Genomic DNA, 17,770 nt, shown 5'->3' with positions numbered 1-17,770 from the left:
GGCGGGGGCGGGGCCTGCCTTAAAGGTATAGGAGCCGCGCCGCCTCCCCGCAGGTTGCTCCCGCCCCTTGGCGCCCGGCGCGCATTTTAGTTTATTGTTCTCATCACAAACATTTCTCCTCTCCCGGGAGTTGCCCGCGCCCGCGCGTCCGCGTCCCCTTACACGCGGAGGGACTCATACGAACACGCCATAACTTTCCACAGCTCCCCCCCCCCCGCAGGCCCCTAGACACCCGCGAAAATCTTTCCTGGCCGCTGCACTTGCCGGAATGCCGCTCGCCCGCCCGCAAAGGCGAAAGAGCTTCGCCAGAAATGCTCTCTCACCGCCGCGGTCAGCCTGAAAACTCTATGGGTCAGAAACCTAAGTGCCTTGATGGTCTTCGCGAAGAAAAAGGGTCTTTCCTAATGGAGTTTCCTCCAGGAATGGATTAGACGCCATTAACTAGACGTATTGTAGTGGCCCTTTCGGAACCCGGGACGGAGGCAGGTGACCTCCCCAGGGAAGAGGCCAGCAACTCGGTGAAGCCAAGCTCCGCTCTAAGCTGGCGCGAAGCGGGAGTCTCCGCGCTCTGGCTAAGCGCAGTTGGAGCCGCACATGTGGACACACAGCCCTTAAACCCAGGGAATCCCAAAGCGACTGGGTAGAATGAAAATTGAAGTTAATCTGTTTTCATAAATAGGCAGAAAGTTTCCTTCATTAATAAAAGTGTGCGATACCCTCAAGCGTTTCCATTAGCCCCCAAAAGGCTGTCTTCCCATCCGCATCAGAAGCTGGATGAACCACGTAGAGGTGGGAATGTGAGGGAGTCGGGTCGCAATTGTGTTTGCTGGTCTTGACCATCCCTTTAACTTTATCGCATTTCTTTAAAAAAAAAAAAAAAAAAACTGCCTTGCCCTCTCTTTACTACAACTCCATCCTTCTTTCAAGATCAAAAGGTTTTTAGATCAAAGCCAAGATCAAACTCCTAACTTTAAATAGAAGCAACTTTGCCATGGAGTATTTTACACAAAGAGGAGCTTCTTAATGGAGACATCAGAGTGGAAAACTTTATGTTACCCCTTCATTCCATATTCGTAACTGGGCTACTTAAAATTACATTAACGGTGCACTTTTCTGTTTCCTGAAATAAACAACAGGTCTGCTCAAATGGGGGATTCTTGACTTCGTGTTTGTGTTTCCAGAAATACAAAGAAATTCAACTCTGGAGAGAGATATAAATATAGTAAGCATTTTGTGTCATTCTTACCTAAGTCTAAGAAATGTATGCTCATTTGCTAAAGATTTTTCAAGGTGTTATCAAATCTTACATATAATGTACGACCACCCATACACAGTTTTTGTATTGTAAAGGAAATGCATAAAAAATAGTCAATGCCTTGCAAATCTTGAGTGCACCTACACAAAGGCAGGAAAAAGAAAATATAAATGGTGAAGTTTATTATGTAATTGCAGAGTTGCTTAATTTTAAATGGAAAGAGAACTTTGAACTATTCAAGCTTCCATGCTACTAAGAACAGTTCCAGAATCAATAGAAATCTATCGCTGGCATACACTTCCTTTCCCCACTAGAATTTTTTTCCCCCTTGGGAAGTCACCATCCCCAGGAACTCTGATATGCACCGTTCAATACTGATGTACAATGCCGTGCCTAAATGGCCCTTCCTTAAGTGTCCCCTTTGTTGATTTGTCAAAGATTCTTAAACTTGTAGTCTTAGAAGAAAATTAAACAAAATGAAGTCCAATGATTCAATAATATGAATAAAGATAACTATCGGAAAAGAAATCTTATAAAGCCTTCTACGAAAATCTCTTGTTACAGCTGGGTAGTTAGTACTTGCAGATTTTCCCCATTATTCCTCATCTGGTTGTAGTCTCAAAGATGTGTATACACACACACACACACAAAGATTGCTCCTAATTCTATCACAATGAAAATCACATTGAGCCACTGGAAAGATCTTAGGAATTGAGACCTGGGAACACCATCTTGGTGTCACTGGCACAGTGTCCCTTCTTTCTAGCACTCGGCTCATGAGAACTAACCATTTCAGACATAACTTGAACAAAGGAAACCTCCAACTGCCACTCTGCCCTAGTACTTTGTTGAGTGGGGAGTAAAAGCTGTGGTCCATTCTAAGTGTCTCCCAGCTGTTCTCTTTCTTTGTACTCTTGCCTCCCCTCCCATCCATCCTCCACAGAGAAGCCAGAATGATATTTCCAAAAGTAATTCATGATATCATTTTGCTTTACCTAGAATGCTTTTCCTTCTCCTCATTGCCTGGATAGCTCCTATAGTTCTGGACTTAAACAATATTTCAGAAAGGTCAAAGATTCTTTAAACCAACCAAATTGTCACCTCACAATTCTTTTTAATCGTATCCTATTTATATCATATAAAGTACTTACAATTTTTATTAATTTAATGTCTGTCTCCCCAACTGGCCTGTAAACTGCCCCCCCGCCCCCACAAAAAAAGACCAAACCCGGTGCTGCCAAGTCGATTCTGTATGACTCATAGTGACGCTACAGGACAGGCATCTTTCTCCTCAGAGCTGCTGATGGGTTCAAACTACCTACCTTTTGCATTAGCAGCCAAGTGCTTAACTACTGTACCACTAGGGCTCCTACTGTAAGCTCCTAGAAGACATAAATCCTGCCTCTTTTGTTCTTGATTTTTGTCTAATCACTAAAAACACTGCCTAGTATATAGGAGAAGCTCTGGTGGCACAGTGCCTAAGGCATTTGACTGCTAACCAGAAGGCTGGTGGTTCAAAGCCACCAGCCACTCCTCAGGAGGAAGGCTGGGCAATCTACTTCCATAGAGATACCACCTCAGAAACCCAAGGAGGTGTTGTTATGAGTCAGAAACGACTTGACAGCAGTTGAGTTTGGTTTTTTTGGGGGGAAAGGGGTATATAGTGTTGTTGTTGTTATGTGTCGTCAAGTCAGACCTGACTCATAGCGACCCCTCCTTGGGTTTCCGAGGCAGTATCACTACAGAAGTAGATTACCCCATCTTCCTTCTGAGGAGTGGCTGGTGGGTTTGAACCACCAGCCTTCTGCTTAGCAGTCAAGTGCCTTAGGGTATATAGTAGATGCATAGAAATATGTTAAATAAGTGAATGGCAGAATAAAAGAACGAATGAATGAATGGCATGTGAAATATCAGGGGAAGAAGGGTCTTAAAGATCTTAATTAACTCCTATTTCACCACTTAAAATATCTTAATTTGTAAACAGTATAGGATTGTATATTTTAAAAAGAGAGTTACTTCCGTTATATTGCCAGGGTAGTTTTAAAATGAACTTTCTTAAAACATAAGAAACGCACCAAACCAAGCCTGTTGCCTTCGAGTAGATTCCGATTCATGGCAGCCCCATGTCACAGAGTAGAACTGCTCCATAGAATTTTCTTGGCTGTAATCTTTATGGAAGCAGGTTGCCAGGTCTTTCTTTTGTGGCACCACTGAGTGGGTTTGAACTGTCAACCTTCAGGTCAGTAGTCTAGTGCAAACCATGTGCATCACTAATAATTCCCTCATATAGTAATCACTAAAATTATATTCCAAAATGATGCTGGGGGCTGAATAATCTAGAATGAGAGATGAACATATCATCATATGACACTAGAAAAATGTGAATACTTTTTGATTGTGTCCAGTACAATTTCAACACATTGCTCCTTTTGTCTACCTAAAATCTCCCTTTCTTCATGTTCTAATACCAATGAAAGTAGGGTGTGGCAAAATGGAAGGAAAACTACTTCCTTAAAAATTGGAATTCTGGATTTGAGATGAGTGCTCTATGCTCATGCTATATAATGTATAACTATTTTTGAGAATGTGGTGAAAGCACTTTAAAACTATCTTTAAAAAACAGATGTTTTCTATTTGAATTATATTTTTAAAAAATACCTCAGTCTAGTAGAGATGCAAGTTATGAATGAAAGTTGTTCTAAGAAGCCGTCTTGTCAAAGCAACTTATAATAGCTGAAGACAATTTCAGAAGATGAGAAAATGCCATTGCTTTAAAATAAAAGCATTACTTAACCTAGTGACTGGAGATTTCTTTCTTTCTAGCTCTCTCTCTTTTTTTAACATTGAAGAGGAAATTACCCCTTTCACTGGAAAAAGATAGTGATACCAATTTCATACTGTAACATGGGTGCATGCTCTCTTCCTGATTCTACCTTGTGAATAAGTGAAAATACAGAGGAAAGAGAAGCAGCATACCTTTCTAGTCAACTCAAAGGCCTGAAGGGCAAACAAATCCAAAAAAAACAACCCACTGCCATTGAGTCCATTCTGACTCATAGTGACCCCACTGGTTTCTGAGGCAGTAAATCTTTACAGAAGTAGATTGACCAGTCTTACTTCCACAGAGTGGCTGGTAGGTTTGACCCATCAACCTTCTGGCTAGCAGTCAGAGGCTTTAGGCACTGTGCTACCAGAGCTCCTTGAAGAGCAAACAAGGGAGCCCTTTAATTATTCTCATATGGCAAATTACACTCCCTTGGCCACAGCAAAGGGAAAACCATCCACTATAAGAAGCCAAAAGACTTTTTAATACCAAACAAGATAGAGAGTTCCAGAAGCTTTTGCTGGTTTCAAAAGGGCTCTATTGCCAATGTAAATTCAGGAATTGAATTGGAAAAAAAAGGAAGGAGTCTACGCAGGTCTGGAAATAAAATCAAGGTTAATTTAAGCCACAAATAATAACAAATAAGGATTAGGGGCCAAGTTATCAAATGTTTACATCTTTAAATTATGCTTTATCATTTTTGAGTATAATATTTATATTTTCAGCTGACTTTAGAAAAATTATATATAACTTGTATTATTGCCCATTTTGTCTCTGTGTTAGAATATACACCTAATTTCTTTCTGAAGAGGATGTTGGCCCTGCCAAATGGACCTCTTATTGGAAGTCCTTATAAAGCACAGTTTTCACAAAAAGGAAATCAATCCCACGCTTGGCTCTGTTGATTGCTGAAGCTTATGGTTCTGCAGTGAACTGCCTGACAGAACCTCTTCCTCTCAGAAATCATATCCCTGAATTCACTGTTGCTCAAAAACTTTTACAGAGCTACATTGAGGTAACAATATTTAAGATACTCAGCTCTTCCATTCCTTGAACCCCCTCTAAGAATCTGTCAACCAGAAGGCTGGTGGTTCAAACCCACCAGCCACTCCTCAGAAGGAAGGTTGGGCAATCTACTTCCTTAGTGATACTGTCTCGGAAACCCAAGGAGGGGTCGCTATGAGTCGGGCTGACTTGATGGCACATAACAACAACAACAACAACAACATCAGTTCCCTAGGAAAAAAAACCAAAACAACTATAGTGTGTAGAGGAGCTCTGGTAGCACAATGCCTAAGGCATCTGAATGCTAACCAGAAGGTTGGTGGTTCCAACCCACCAGCTCTGTGGAGGCAAGACTAGGCAAACTATTTCCATATGGGGGTTGCTATGAGTCAGAATCAACTTGACAGCAGTGGGTTTGATTTTTTTTTTTTTTTTGGTGCAGACACAGGGACATTTAATTTTCAGGAGGCTCACAGATTACTCTGATGGCCACTGCTCTACCTTCAATACTCTAAAATCCATTCTTGGATTAAAGCAGACCATTATAAAGCTGACCCTGGACTGAGCCTTACTGACCTCTGTGAGATTCCTTTTATTCATTATATTCTGGTAAGAAGCCATCAACCTTTATTGAGGTGCATTATAAGAAACAGCCCCATAAAATCCATCACAATGTTTACCCTAAGGATGTTTTGAGGTTGTTTATTACAGGAGACGGTAATTCTCTGTGAGGACCCACAGGAAAAACTTCTCTCTGGTATCAACATCAGGAATAGTTGGACTTAGACAACTGGCTTGTTTTTACCTCACAGACACTGCGATTTATTCTCTTCCCCCTTCTGGGAATCTCAGGGCTCAGTGATTCTACTTCAGCCACACAGAGGAACTTCAGGGTGTGCATTTTGTGTGCTAGTTTATTTCCTGGTCCCATTTTATTTTTCTACCATTGTTTTCACTTTGCTTCATTTTTCTTCTTTTTTTATTTTTTCATCATGCTATAGTTATCTGCTTTGGAAGCTGCCTCAATGGCTTTTGGACAAGGAGGGGCATGAATACATAAAGTATTGTAGGTTTCTTTTTCTTTCTTTTATTTTCTTTTTTGAGTAACCAAGAAACCCACCCACCCATTGCCATGAAGCAGATTCCAAGTCACAGTGACCCTAGGGGACAGAAAAGATAGAACTGCCTCATAGGGCTTCCAAAGCTGTAAATCTTTACAGAAGCAGACTGCTTCATATTTCTCCCACAGAGTGGCTGATGGGTTTGAACTGCCGACCTTTTGGTTAGCAGCAGTACGCTTTAACCACTGCACCACCAGAGCTGCTTAACAGAGAAAGGGAGTGTGGAAAAATTTTATGGTTCTATTATTTCTCTAAGAAGCCCTGGTGACACAATGGTTAAATACTTGGCTGCTAACTGAAAGGCAGGCAGTTCTAACCTACAAGCCCCGGAAGACCTAGAGATTTGCTCACCATAGAGACTTCAGCCTAGGAAACTCTCTGGGACAGTTCTACTTTGCCCTAGAGGGTCGCTATGAGTCGGAATTGACTTGACAGCACACAACAACATTTCCCCCCATCAGTAACATTTAGAAGTGAAGTGCAACACTACAGGATATATAATTATATTCATATTTAAAAAAAAAAAAAATCTGTTAAAAATTAAAAGAAAAATAAAGATAATATTATACAAACACAATATGGAACTCCTATAAAAAATGCTAACCAAGTATGTATCTATTTTGATATCAATATCAGAGGAAATTGGCATAGATTGCAGGAAGAAGAATGTAAATTGACATGCGGATTGGTTATTCACTTAACAAACATACTGAGTGTTGACTACAAAACGGAGTCCTAGCTCAGCTGCTTACCAAAAGTTCAGCAGTTCAAAATCACCAGCTGCTCCACAGGAGAAAGACTGCTTCTGCAAAGATTTACAGCCTTGGAAATCCTATGGGGCAGTTCCAGCCCATCCTATAGGGTCACTATGATTTGGAATTGACTCCATGACCATGGGCCTGTTTTTTTTGTTTGTCTGTTTGTTTGTTATATCCATACAATGGAGTACTACATGAAAATAAAGTATTGGTACAGACTACAAAAAAAAAAAAAACAGAGCGCTAGACTGTGAACATGAAGATGAATAAGACACCCTCCTTGTCCTCCCAGAACTCGTGTGAGAAGGCAGTAAGACAGCACAGTATGAGAAGCATGCAGACAGCTTGTCTGGGTTTCAATCCAGGCTCTGCCTCCTATTAGCTGTGTGACCTCTCTAAGCCTCCTTTCTCACAGAGCTGTGAAGATCAAATGACACATGTAATGTGCTCAGAACAGGAAGCAGTTGTTATTTACCAAGCCCTAGATGATTAGAACTAAGAAGCATCACAACATTACTAGGAGCTGGAGGGTGGTGACTTTGGGACAAAAACAAACAAACAAAAAAAAAAACTGAAGCTCACATATATCAGTGATTAGAGAACCTTAGAACTGGTAGAAAGAACAAGAGTGAGCATCTTTGTCTAGAACTGTAGTGTACCAAACACTTCCACATATAGACAGTTCATCACTCCATATTAAGAATGAAGAAAGTAAGTCTCAGAGAATTTTAGGAGTGTCAGTACCTCATATTGCTTGGCCTTTAGATCTCCTGACTGGAAATTTAATGCTTTTCCTACTCTAGCAAAAGAGCTTAGGATGCATCTAGCATGACCATCTCACTTTAAAATAGTTGCTTATTCTGTGGCTCAGATAAACCTCCTATCACAGCATAGCCTGCAAAATACAATCTCATACCATGCAAGTCTACTGAAACAGCCACTCTAGAAAATGGATACTAACATATTCCCTTAGACACCTGTATGACTGCAATTCTTTACAGTAGTTTACGATTCATAGGCATTATAACCTTAAAGAGCCTTCACAGGTGAAATACAAAATTATGTGGGGCTGGCTAGAGATCAATGGTTCCCAGCCTTGACTGCTTATTAAAATCACCTGGGAAGTTTTAATAATTCCAATGTCCAGGCACACCCAAGACCACCGAGATTCCAATCTCTGGAGGGAACAGGCATCAGTAATTTTTAAAGCCCCCCCCCCCCCGTAATGTGCAAACAAGTTGAGAACCACTGGTTTAGATCATTTTAATGATGACCCATCTCTAAATGGTTACCCTGATGAAATTTCAGATGCTTTGAGGAAATATCTAAATTTCAAGGTCAATACCATGGAGGACAGCCACTTCTTATGCATTTTTACAATAAGTCCCTTTGGGCTGACGGCAAACACAGTGCTGGGCTGGATTGGCTGATGGCTGACCCAGGGTGTCACTTCTTAGGAGTTAGAGTTGACTTCATAACAACTAGAATTCTTTCAGATAGGAACCCTTGGGTGGTACAAATGGTTACCATGTTTGGCTTCTAACTGAAAGTTTGGAGGTTTGAGTCTACCCAGAGGCATGTTGGTAAAAAGGTCTTATGATCTACTGAAAAAATTGGCCATTGAAAACCCTATGGAGCACAGTTCTACTATGACAAAACTACTATGATAAACCTCCTATCACAGCACAACCTGCAAAATACAATCCCATACCACGCAAGTCTATTGAAATAGCCACTCTAGAAAATGGATATTAACATATTCCCTTAGGCACCTGTATGACTGCAATTTTTTATAGGAGTTTACCATTCATAGGCATTATAACTCATGGGGTCACCATGAGTTAGAATCAACTTGACAACAACTGGTATAGAGAGAAACTTTTGGGCAAGATAAGTTAAAGGACACACAATGAACTACAAAGAAGCAGAAGATCTCAATACTGTACCCAAAAAGAGAGGCAAGAATGGGTAGACATATGACTTTTTAGAGTTTCTTCCAGACTCGTTAAAAAACCCAAACTCACTGCTATTGAGTTGGTCCTGACTCATAGCGAACCCTCCTTGGGTTTCCAAGGTGGTATCTCTACAGAAGTAGATGCCCAATATTTCTTCCAAGAGAGTGGCTGGTGGGTTTGAACCACCAGCCTTCTGGTTAGCAGTCAAATGCCTTAGGTACTATGCCACCAGAGTTCCCTCCTCATGGATAATATGATTCTGAATCCTAAGTGGAAAAAACAGCAATCCTTTTCTTCAAGGAAGCTGATTTTAGTACTAGTCTAGAATGCCATATATTTGAAGGTGGTATTTCCAATTATGTGGATGGCTGCTACCTACCCCTTGAAACAAATGCTTTACATTTAGCAGATTGGTGGCTAGGATTATGGAACAGCATATACCAATGAGAAAGACCATTTGCTATGTGTAAAAGGTACTGTCCCATGAGAGATGCAGTCCATGTTGAATCCCTTGGGTCTTGAGCACCATGTTCTAACCAACTGGCTGCCTTGCATAGAAAAAAACACACATATATATCAATGATAAAGGAAAGTCAGTCTGGCAAATGCCTTACAAAAGGTATTAATTAGTCACAAGCAGATCATATGTTGATATTTAACTAGCTTGAAAAGCAAAAATCAATTTCTAAGCACATTCCTGCCATTTCTCAAGATGGAGTGAGTGTGACATCATTACTGTATGCCCAAGGACATGCCACTGCTGCAAGGTACCTTTAGAGGAGGGTATGTGTTGGGAGAGTGAGTCCCTGGCATGTCTATTTTTAAGAACCTTGACATTCAGACTGGGTTGCCTGTCTTTTGGCTTCCCAAAGGAACTCAACAATGTGTTGATTTGCAAACAAAAGGAATAGGCCTAAATCACCTACTTTACTAAGAGGTAAAATCACACATACACAAAGGAACATAAAATCCATCACATTTGTCTCAAATATAAAAAATTACCTGGTGGGGGGAGCAGTTTTCCAGAACAATTTTTCACCAACCATTTAGATCCGTACAAGGAGGTGTTGTTCCAGGAAAACAATGGGATGGGCCAGAATTAATTGGCTGCTAATCTCTTTACTTTCCGTAGGATGTTTTCTCCAGTAGTGGATTAAATCAATGTTTAATGCTCCACAGGCCCAGCTGTGTCCATATTAGGAGAGCCTGAGCTCACATCTCTCTCTGTGTGAAAAAAGGACCTGTGCTCCCTGCCTGTACTTCGCTTCTACCCGGGCATGGGTAGGTGGGGGAGTGGGAAGTGGGGAATGTGAACTTGATCCAGCATTGATCAGCCAAGCAGCAAACTCTCATTGTTCTTTAGATACCAAACATAACTTCTTTCCACTAGGGATAAGCCCAGCCATTCTGTACATAACACAGCTTTTGTGCTCAGCAGTATGATGGATGGGAATAACCACAAAGAACATTAGAGCTTTATTAGATTTACCATAAACACCTCCTAATATGCAGAATTTAAGAATCCATCTACTTAATTTATATTCATATTAATATTGGATATGTTGGAATCTCTTAAGTCAAACAGTCTTCGCTCATTTCTGACTGCTTTTTAATGATTGATTTCAATGTATAGTGCAAAGACTGTGGTCTGCTTTTGTTTTCCCTTTTTCTTGAGCATTTCTTATGTTTACTGCCTTGCTTTCTGAAGTTCAAGGACATTGGAAATCATGCTAATGTACAACCCACTATGTTCTTGCTGTTTTTAAGTGATGTCCTATGAATTTGGCTTAGCTGTCTCAGGACAAGGTTATGGGGTATTGGGAAACACACAGTAGAACTTAGGCCTAGACACAGTCTGTCTTTGCTACCTACAAGATACTGACCCTTGGGCATATCATACAACCTCCCTGAGTCTAAGAAATGGCAATGATGCTATCTACTTCACAGAGCTGGGGTAGGGACTGAGTGAGATCACATACAAAGTGAGAGGCACAAAGTATACCACTAAAAGCTCATTCCTTCCTCTCTCCTCTCAGCAATAAAAGCCCATCTGGTATTTTGAACCTAAGTGAACTTTCCAAAGGTCTCAAAATAAGTGAGTTATGACATCATAATACAAAGCCTCACCTGACTCAATGTTATTGGATGGAGACTGCAGAGATATCAGCAAACCTGAGTCACTATAAACAAATACAGCCCTTTCCCAGCAGTGACTGGTAGACATGGTGAAACAAAATCTCTTTGTCATATGCCTTGTTATAGAGGAGATCATTCCGTTTCTGGTCCCATCTCACTCAAAACAATCAGGCCACTGTTGTTACAAGAAGACCATAATATGAAATTTGGTATTTCCACATTGTCCTCTGAAGGAACCAGCATGACCAGGTCCCAGATGCAAAAATATCTAAGACTCTGTTGAAATGGCAAATGTTTTGTTGGCTATATTTCCCACAATAAAAATGAAGAAAAAAAATCGAAAAACTCTAATAGTAGCTACATGTACTTAAAAGCAATGTAATAATTAAGAAATTAGGCTTTCAAGTTACATAATGCTTTTTAGTTTCCTCACCTATAAAATGGGTACACTTGTAGTATCTGTCTTATAGAGTTGTGACTAAAACCAAAAAACCAAACTCAGTGCCATAGAGTCGATTCTAACTCATAATGACCCCCTTTGGGTTTCTGAGGCAGTAAATCTCTACCGAAGTCGATTGCCCAATCTTCCTTCTGTGGAATGGCTGGTGGGTTTGAACCCTCAACCTTCTGGTTAGCAGTCAAATGCCTTAGGCACTATGCCATCAGAGTTCCTTAGAGTTATAACTAGAAGTAAATAGCTGTTGTATATAATGCATTCCAAATATAGCCTACTCAGTACAAAGATAGACTTTTTTTTCATTAGACATTCTAATGTGTAAAATAGTATATCTCAGTATACTGAAGAGAGGATTAAATTTTTAAAAAATACATTCTATAGAGAGTTACACAGCCTATATATTCTTGGGTTTACCCATTTATAACTTAATTTACTAGAAACATTTGTGTGAAACCAAGGCAGATATTCCTGAACTACAAAATCAATGACAGTGATGGAGAAATACAATTTGAGGTGGGAAGACCCCATGAGAATTCCAGAAAAGCTACATTTGTAATAAATACAATCAAGAGGAATCTTAAAAGAAGGTATATCTTGCTCGGCCACATGGAAGAAGGAAGAAGACAACATGCACAATGGAGGATAAAGGAACAGAAAGAGAGATTGAACTTGGATAAAGGGCAGCAGAAGCTGTCTGATTTACGAGGTGACTTCTTCACCTAGAAATGAGCCTATAGGGTTAAAGGAGGTTATCTACAGCCGAATCCCATTATCACTTGTTGCCCTAGGGTCTTACTCCCAAATTCTGATGTATTGACTTTGGCCTCTCCATCATGCATTTTCATGCCAATAAAGTTGCTGAAATTAAAGAAGAATTGAATTGTGAAGCTTTTTGGCATAAATAATGTCATATTGTAAAGTCTGGGCTAATAACAACCAGGATGCCCTTAACACACTTAAGAAAAACCATCTGATATATGTATCCCTCAATGTGGTTTGAAATTTCCTTCAGCCTACAAAGGAAAATATTTTTAGCATGTAGCACATTTTGTAACAGACATATAAATGTACTGAAAATATAATTTTAGGAAAGCATCTGGGTTTGATCGTTTCTGGTTACACCTAAACCCCAAATAGGCTCTACTTTCTCACTATAAGGAACATTGCAACATTTTGCTATAAGCTATGCAGCAATCATTGCAGCAATTTCTCATAAACATGACATTACTGGTTTTGTTCACTTTGTGTGTGTGTGTGTGCGTGTGCATTTTGTTTTGTTTTTTAAGCAGCAAATACTCTAATGATTTAATTATAAAAGCAGCATGAACAATGTGGTCATTTGGCTGGAACATTTGTCTCCAATGTCTTGTTTCCTTCAAAAGTCAACGTAGAAGTCCCTGGAATTTATTCCCCAAGATTATTTAGACAACAGATATAAATGAGTACTTATTTTTATGTCTCAAACTGTGTGTCCTAGAAATAACATTTGTCACTGACCTGTAGTTTTCATTGATCTGCAGCAATTTTAAGACATTAACCAAACTTAAGCAAAATTTTTTTCATCTCCTGCTAGTCAAAAAGATTAATATTTGTGAACAATTCGTTTGAATTAGAAGCAAACACTTACTCTTCAATGATCAGCCAGCGTAAATGCTCTTTCAGATAGATTATTAATTAAGATTTCTCCCAATAATTGCTCAAATCAAAATTTTTCAAAAGTGGGAAAGAACAAAAATGTACAAACAGGTTTCTTGATAGTGTAAGTTTATAACACACCACTCAGGACACAATGTATAACAACAATCCCAATGCCATTAGAAACTAAGGAAATTTTAAATCTGAGGGCAATTCAGCAGATTCCCAGGAAGGAAAGGAAGACACTTTAAAAAAGTGAATACCAATTTTCTACCTCTTAAAGCTGACCACATCTACCTGGAGCACAGGACTTAGCCAGGTTCAGGCACACAGCACGTGGCGGCCTTCATCCAGGCCAGGTCCTCTCACTCCAGAAAGAAGAAATAAGGTCTCAGAGAAGGTAAGGGGCTTGCCTAAGGCCACACCACTTAATGGTGATAACTGACTCCAAAAAAACAAAATCATTTGCTGCCAAGTTAACTCCAACTCATGGCAATCCTATGTGTGTCAGAGTAGAATTGGGCTCCATAGGATTTTCAAAGGCTGATTTTTTGGAAGTATATCACCAGGCTTTTCTTCCGAGGCACCCCTTAGTGGACTCAAATCACTAATCTTTCCGTTAGCAGCCAAGAGCATTAACCATTTGCACTACCCAGGAATTCCAGAACTGACTCCAAAGCTGTATTTAATGTATTAATTGCCCTCTTCATACAATACAAGATGAAGCTTGCTCGGCAAAATTTCATGATAATGTGCTCTGTGGAAACACTATTTAAAATAAATACATCACAATGACAATCATCCTCCAACTAGCTTCCACACTTCAAGATAATGTAGCTTCCATTTTATGAATCAGGTTCTTTGGACCCCACTTACAGTGTTACAGTGGTTATAACGAGACAGGGTCAGATTCAGATGCAGAAAATATTGAGTTCCCAAAGGCCCAAGCCAGAGGATTGACCTGGAAGGAAGAGGTTTTCTGTTGAATGATCTGAATGCACTCATTCTCAAGCTCCAATAAATAACAGACAAGTGCCATGCAGAGGTGTGTGACAAGAACGCTGCCCTCTTTTAAACACATACTTGGGTTGGGCAGTTTGACAAGTATTGAATGTTACTGCTGACCTGTGACACTGGCTGGCTGGCCACCACTGGACTGTGTCCTGGACACTCTTGTTCTAGGTCACCACAGGGAACAAAATAAGGGCAAAAGCCAGAGACTCTATTAGAGTTTGCTTTTGAAAGCAAATAAGAGGAAACTAGAAACACCCCTTAAATGCTTTAGAAGGTACATAAAGACACTTCTTGTTTAACCAATTGCTTTTTATCCTTTGTTTGTTTTTGGTGACTTGGTATTTATTATCTAATTTAGTTTTCATCTCAAGGGAGGAGAACTTGTATCTTTCCAAAGGCAAAGATCTAAACTAATCTCTACACACACACACTCACATTCATTCACACACACACACACAAAAACAGTTCTTTGGATGAAATAAAGCCTATGCAAAATATTCAGTCCAGATACATAGGGTCATCATTTCAAAACATCTAACTAGACAAAGGACATGTATACATGACACATATTTATGAAAAGCCCTAGAAAATGAGGTTCACATTGCTATAGACACAAGGCATGCTTTTGCCTACTAAAGTGGAGGAAAGAATTGTTTCAGGAAAAAGAACAGTCATTAATTAAATTAAAACTCATCGTCGCTCTGAGCTGTCTGTTATAATCATTCATTATCTGCTTGTAGGTCCTTGTAAGAACTGAAGCAAGGATGTGATCATGCTGAGTTGACTTAAAAGCAGCACTGCTAAAAAATATAAATGCCTTAGTCCAATGAACTGAAGATTGAGAGTCCCAGCTATGCCAACAAATAGAGCTGTGAGCTGGGCAGACCACTAAAGCTTCCTTGGGGCTCAGCTCCTCCACTAGTGCAAAGAAGATGAATTGTTCTCTAAGGTGTGTTCATCCTATGATCCAAAAGCAGACAAAGCATGCGGTACCAGAAAAGACTACTCTTTAACCAGAAGCAATTAGAGGCCATGCCCAAGAAGTAGATGACCCACGCAGGTATTACACATAAATCTACTTTATACCACGTGCTGGGTCTCTCGTCACAAAAGCAGAAGGAAATAAAAAAAAAAAAAAAAACTGTGTTCTCAAAACAGCTAAGTGCTTCAGAGAGTATTCCTTTTCAGCAGGGTGCTCAGAGGGTCGGTGTTGGTGCAAGTCAGGAGAAACTTTGTGGGAGCTGCCTCAGGGGCCATGACCCAGAGGGCTCAGGGTGTTGATCTGAAAATCAGTGATGCAGCAGTGCTGGGTGATAGCAATCAGCCAGAATATTGTATATGCATGGTGCCCACGGTACGACATACTACGGTGTCAGTTTTCAGGGCTCCCCCCACCAGGTGTGCGTAGAGTCAAATGTAGACAACAAATAATGCGTCTTTGATGAAGAATCTACTAGAGTCTATTTTCACCCTAGTAAAAGAGGGAGAATAGAAGTTGTTCTTTAAAAATCTAAGCCTGTTGGGCCTAGCTTTTAACAATGGATTGTCTAATGCACTACCCATCAAGTTGATTCCGACTCATTGCTGCCCTTTAGGTCAGAGTAGAACTGCCCCATAGCATTTCCAAGGCTATAAATATTTCCAGAAGCAGACTGCCTCATTATTCTGGTGGGTTCGAACTATAGATCGTTTGGTTAGCAGCCAAACATTTTAACCACTGAACCACCAGAGCTCCTATGCAACATACTAAAAAAAGTACAAACACCAAAAGGAAAAAAAAAAATGGGAGGGGGAATCTCATAAAAATTGAAAAATTGTTCATCAAAAGACTTTACTGAAAAAGTGAAAAACAAGCTACTGACTAGGAGAATCTCTTTGGAAACCATATGTTGTTGTTGTTGTTACGTGCTATCAAGTCAGACCTGACTCAGTGACCCCTCCTTGGGTTTCTGAGGTGGTATCATACAGCAGTAGATTGCCCAATCTTCCTTCTGAGGAGTGGCTGGTGGGTTTGAACTGCCAGCCTTCTGGTTAGCAATCAAGTGCCTTAACCACTATGCTACCAGAACTCCCTTGGAAACCATATATATGATAAAAATCACATAACCAAAATATATATATAAAACTTCAACAACTTGACAACCAAAAGACAAACAGCCTAATCAAAAAATGGGCAAAGGACTTGAATAGACATTTTACCAAAGAGGATATTCAAATGGCCACCAAACACATGAAAATGATAGCTAAATGACATTAGCTATCAGACAGATGCAAATCAAAACCACAATAAGATACCACTTCACTCCCACTAGGATGACAAAAAGAAAACCCAAAAAAACAGAAAATGATAAATGTTTGCACGGACGTAAGGAAACTGGAACACTTGTTCATTGTTGGTGGGAATGCAACATGGTAAAAACAGTAGTGGAAAACAGTATGGCAGTTCCTTAAAAAGCTAAAAATAGAACTATCATATGACCCAGCACTTCCACTGTTAGGAATATTCTCAAGGGACTTGAAAGCAGCAACACAAACAGACACATGTACACCAGTGTTCACTGCAGGACCATTTAGAATAGCCAAAATATAAAAACAACCTAACTACTCCTCAACTGATGAATGGATAAACAAAATGTGTTACATACATACAATGGAATAGTACTCAACCAGAAGGAGAAATGAAGTCTTGATAAATGCTTACAACATGGGTGGAACTGGAAGACATTATCCTAAATATTGTATGACTTCACTTATATAAAAAGAAAATAGGCAAATGTTTAGCTACCAAGGAAGGTTGGGCAGTCTACTTCCATAGTGATACTGCCTCGGAAACCCAAGGAGGGGTCGCTATAAGTCAGGTCTGGCTTGAGGGCACAGAACAACAACAACAACATAGAGACCAAAGTTTATTAGTGGTTAACAGGGGTGGGGAAGGGTGAGAAAGCAGAGTTATTGCTTATGCAGCAACGAATTTTGGTTTACAGTGATGGGAAAACCTCATTGATTAAGGGTAGGGTTGCACTGCAGATTAATGTAATTGCTGTCAATAAGTAGTACATCTGTAAAAAGTTGCATTGAAAAATGTGTGATAGATGTAGTTATAACAACAAAAAGAGCTGCTGAGCCTGCTTATGTATAACCAAACACTTTATGAGATTCGGTTTCTTAGTTTGGAGGTTTAAGGTTATGTTCTCATGGGTCATCCCAGTTAATTGGCCTAATAATAGTTTTTAGTGCTTCTGTTCATTTTGTAGTACCTGAGGGTACTACAAAAACCTTGCAAGCAGCCTCCAAGGTACAATAATTAGTTTCTATTTGCTTAGAGCAACAGAAGAAAGAATCAAGAATAGGAGGAAAAAATAAAATGTGCTAATCGCCTCCATCAACAACTGCTTCCTTTGCCATGAGACCAGAAGAACTAGATGGTGCCTGGCTACCATTATTGCACTATTTTTTCCCCAAGCCTTTAAAATTTGATTTATTTTGTTGTTGTTGGGAATATATACAGCAAAACACATACCAATTCAACAGTTTCTACCTGTACCATTTAGTGACACTGATTACATTCTTCTAGTCATGCAAGGAGCTCTGGTAGCATAGTGCCTAAGGT

The 17,770-nt window shown here is 39.9% G+C and overlaps 1 protein-coding gene across 1 annotated transcript in view; it reads right to left on the bottom strand.

Annotated features, from left to right (window-relative positions):
* AOPEP (aminopeptidase O (putative)) overlaps positions 1-17,770 on the bottom strand; it is a 540,041-nt gene that overhangs the window by 98,691 nt on the left and 423,580 nt on the right. The window lies entirely within an intron of this gene.

This window comes from Orycteropus afer, unplaced genomic scaffold, assembly GCF_000298275.1.
Source record: "Orycteropus afer afer isolate SDZICR_OR568_19922 unplaced genomic scaffold, OryAfe1.0 scaffold00005, whole genome shotgun sequence".
In the NCBI taxonomy this organism is placed as follows: domain Eukaryota; kingdom Metazoa; phylum Chordata; class Mammalia; order Tubulidentata; family Orycteropodidae; genus Orycteropus; species Orycteropus afer.
Note: the sequence above shows the minus strand (reverse complement) of the source record. Positions and strands in the feature narration are given on the sequence as shown.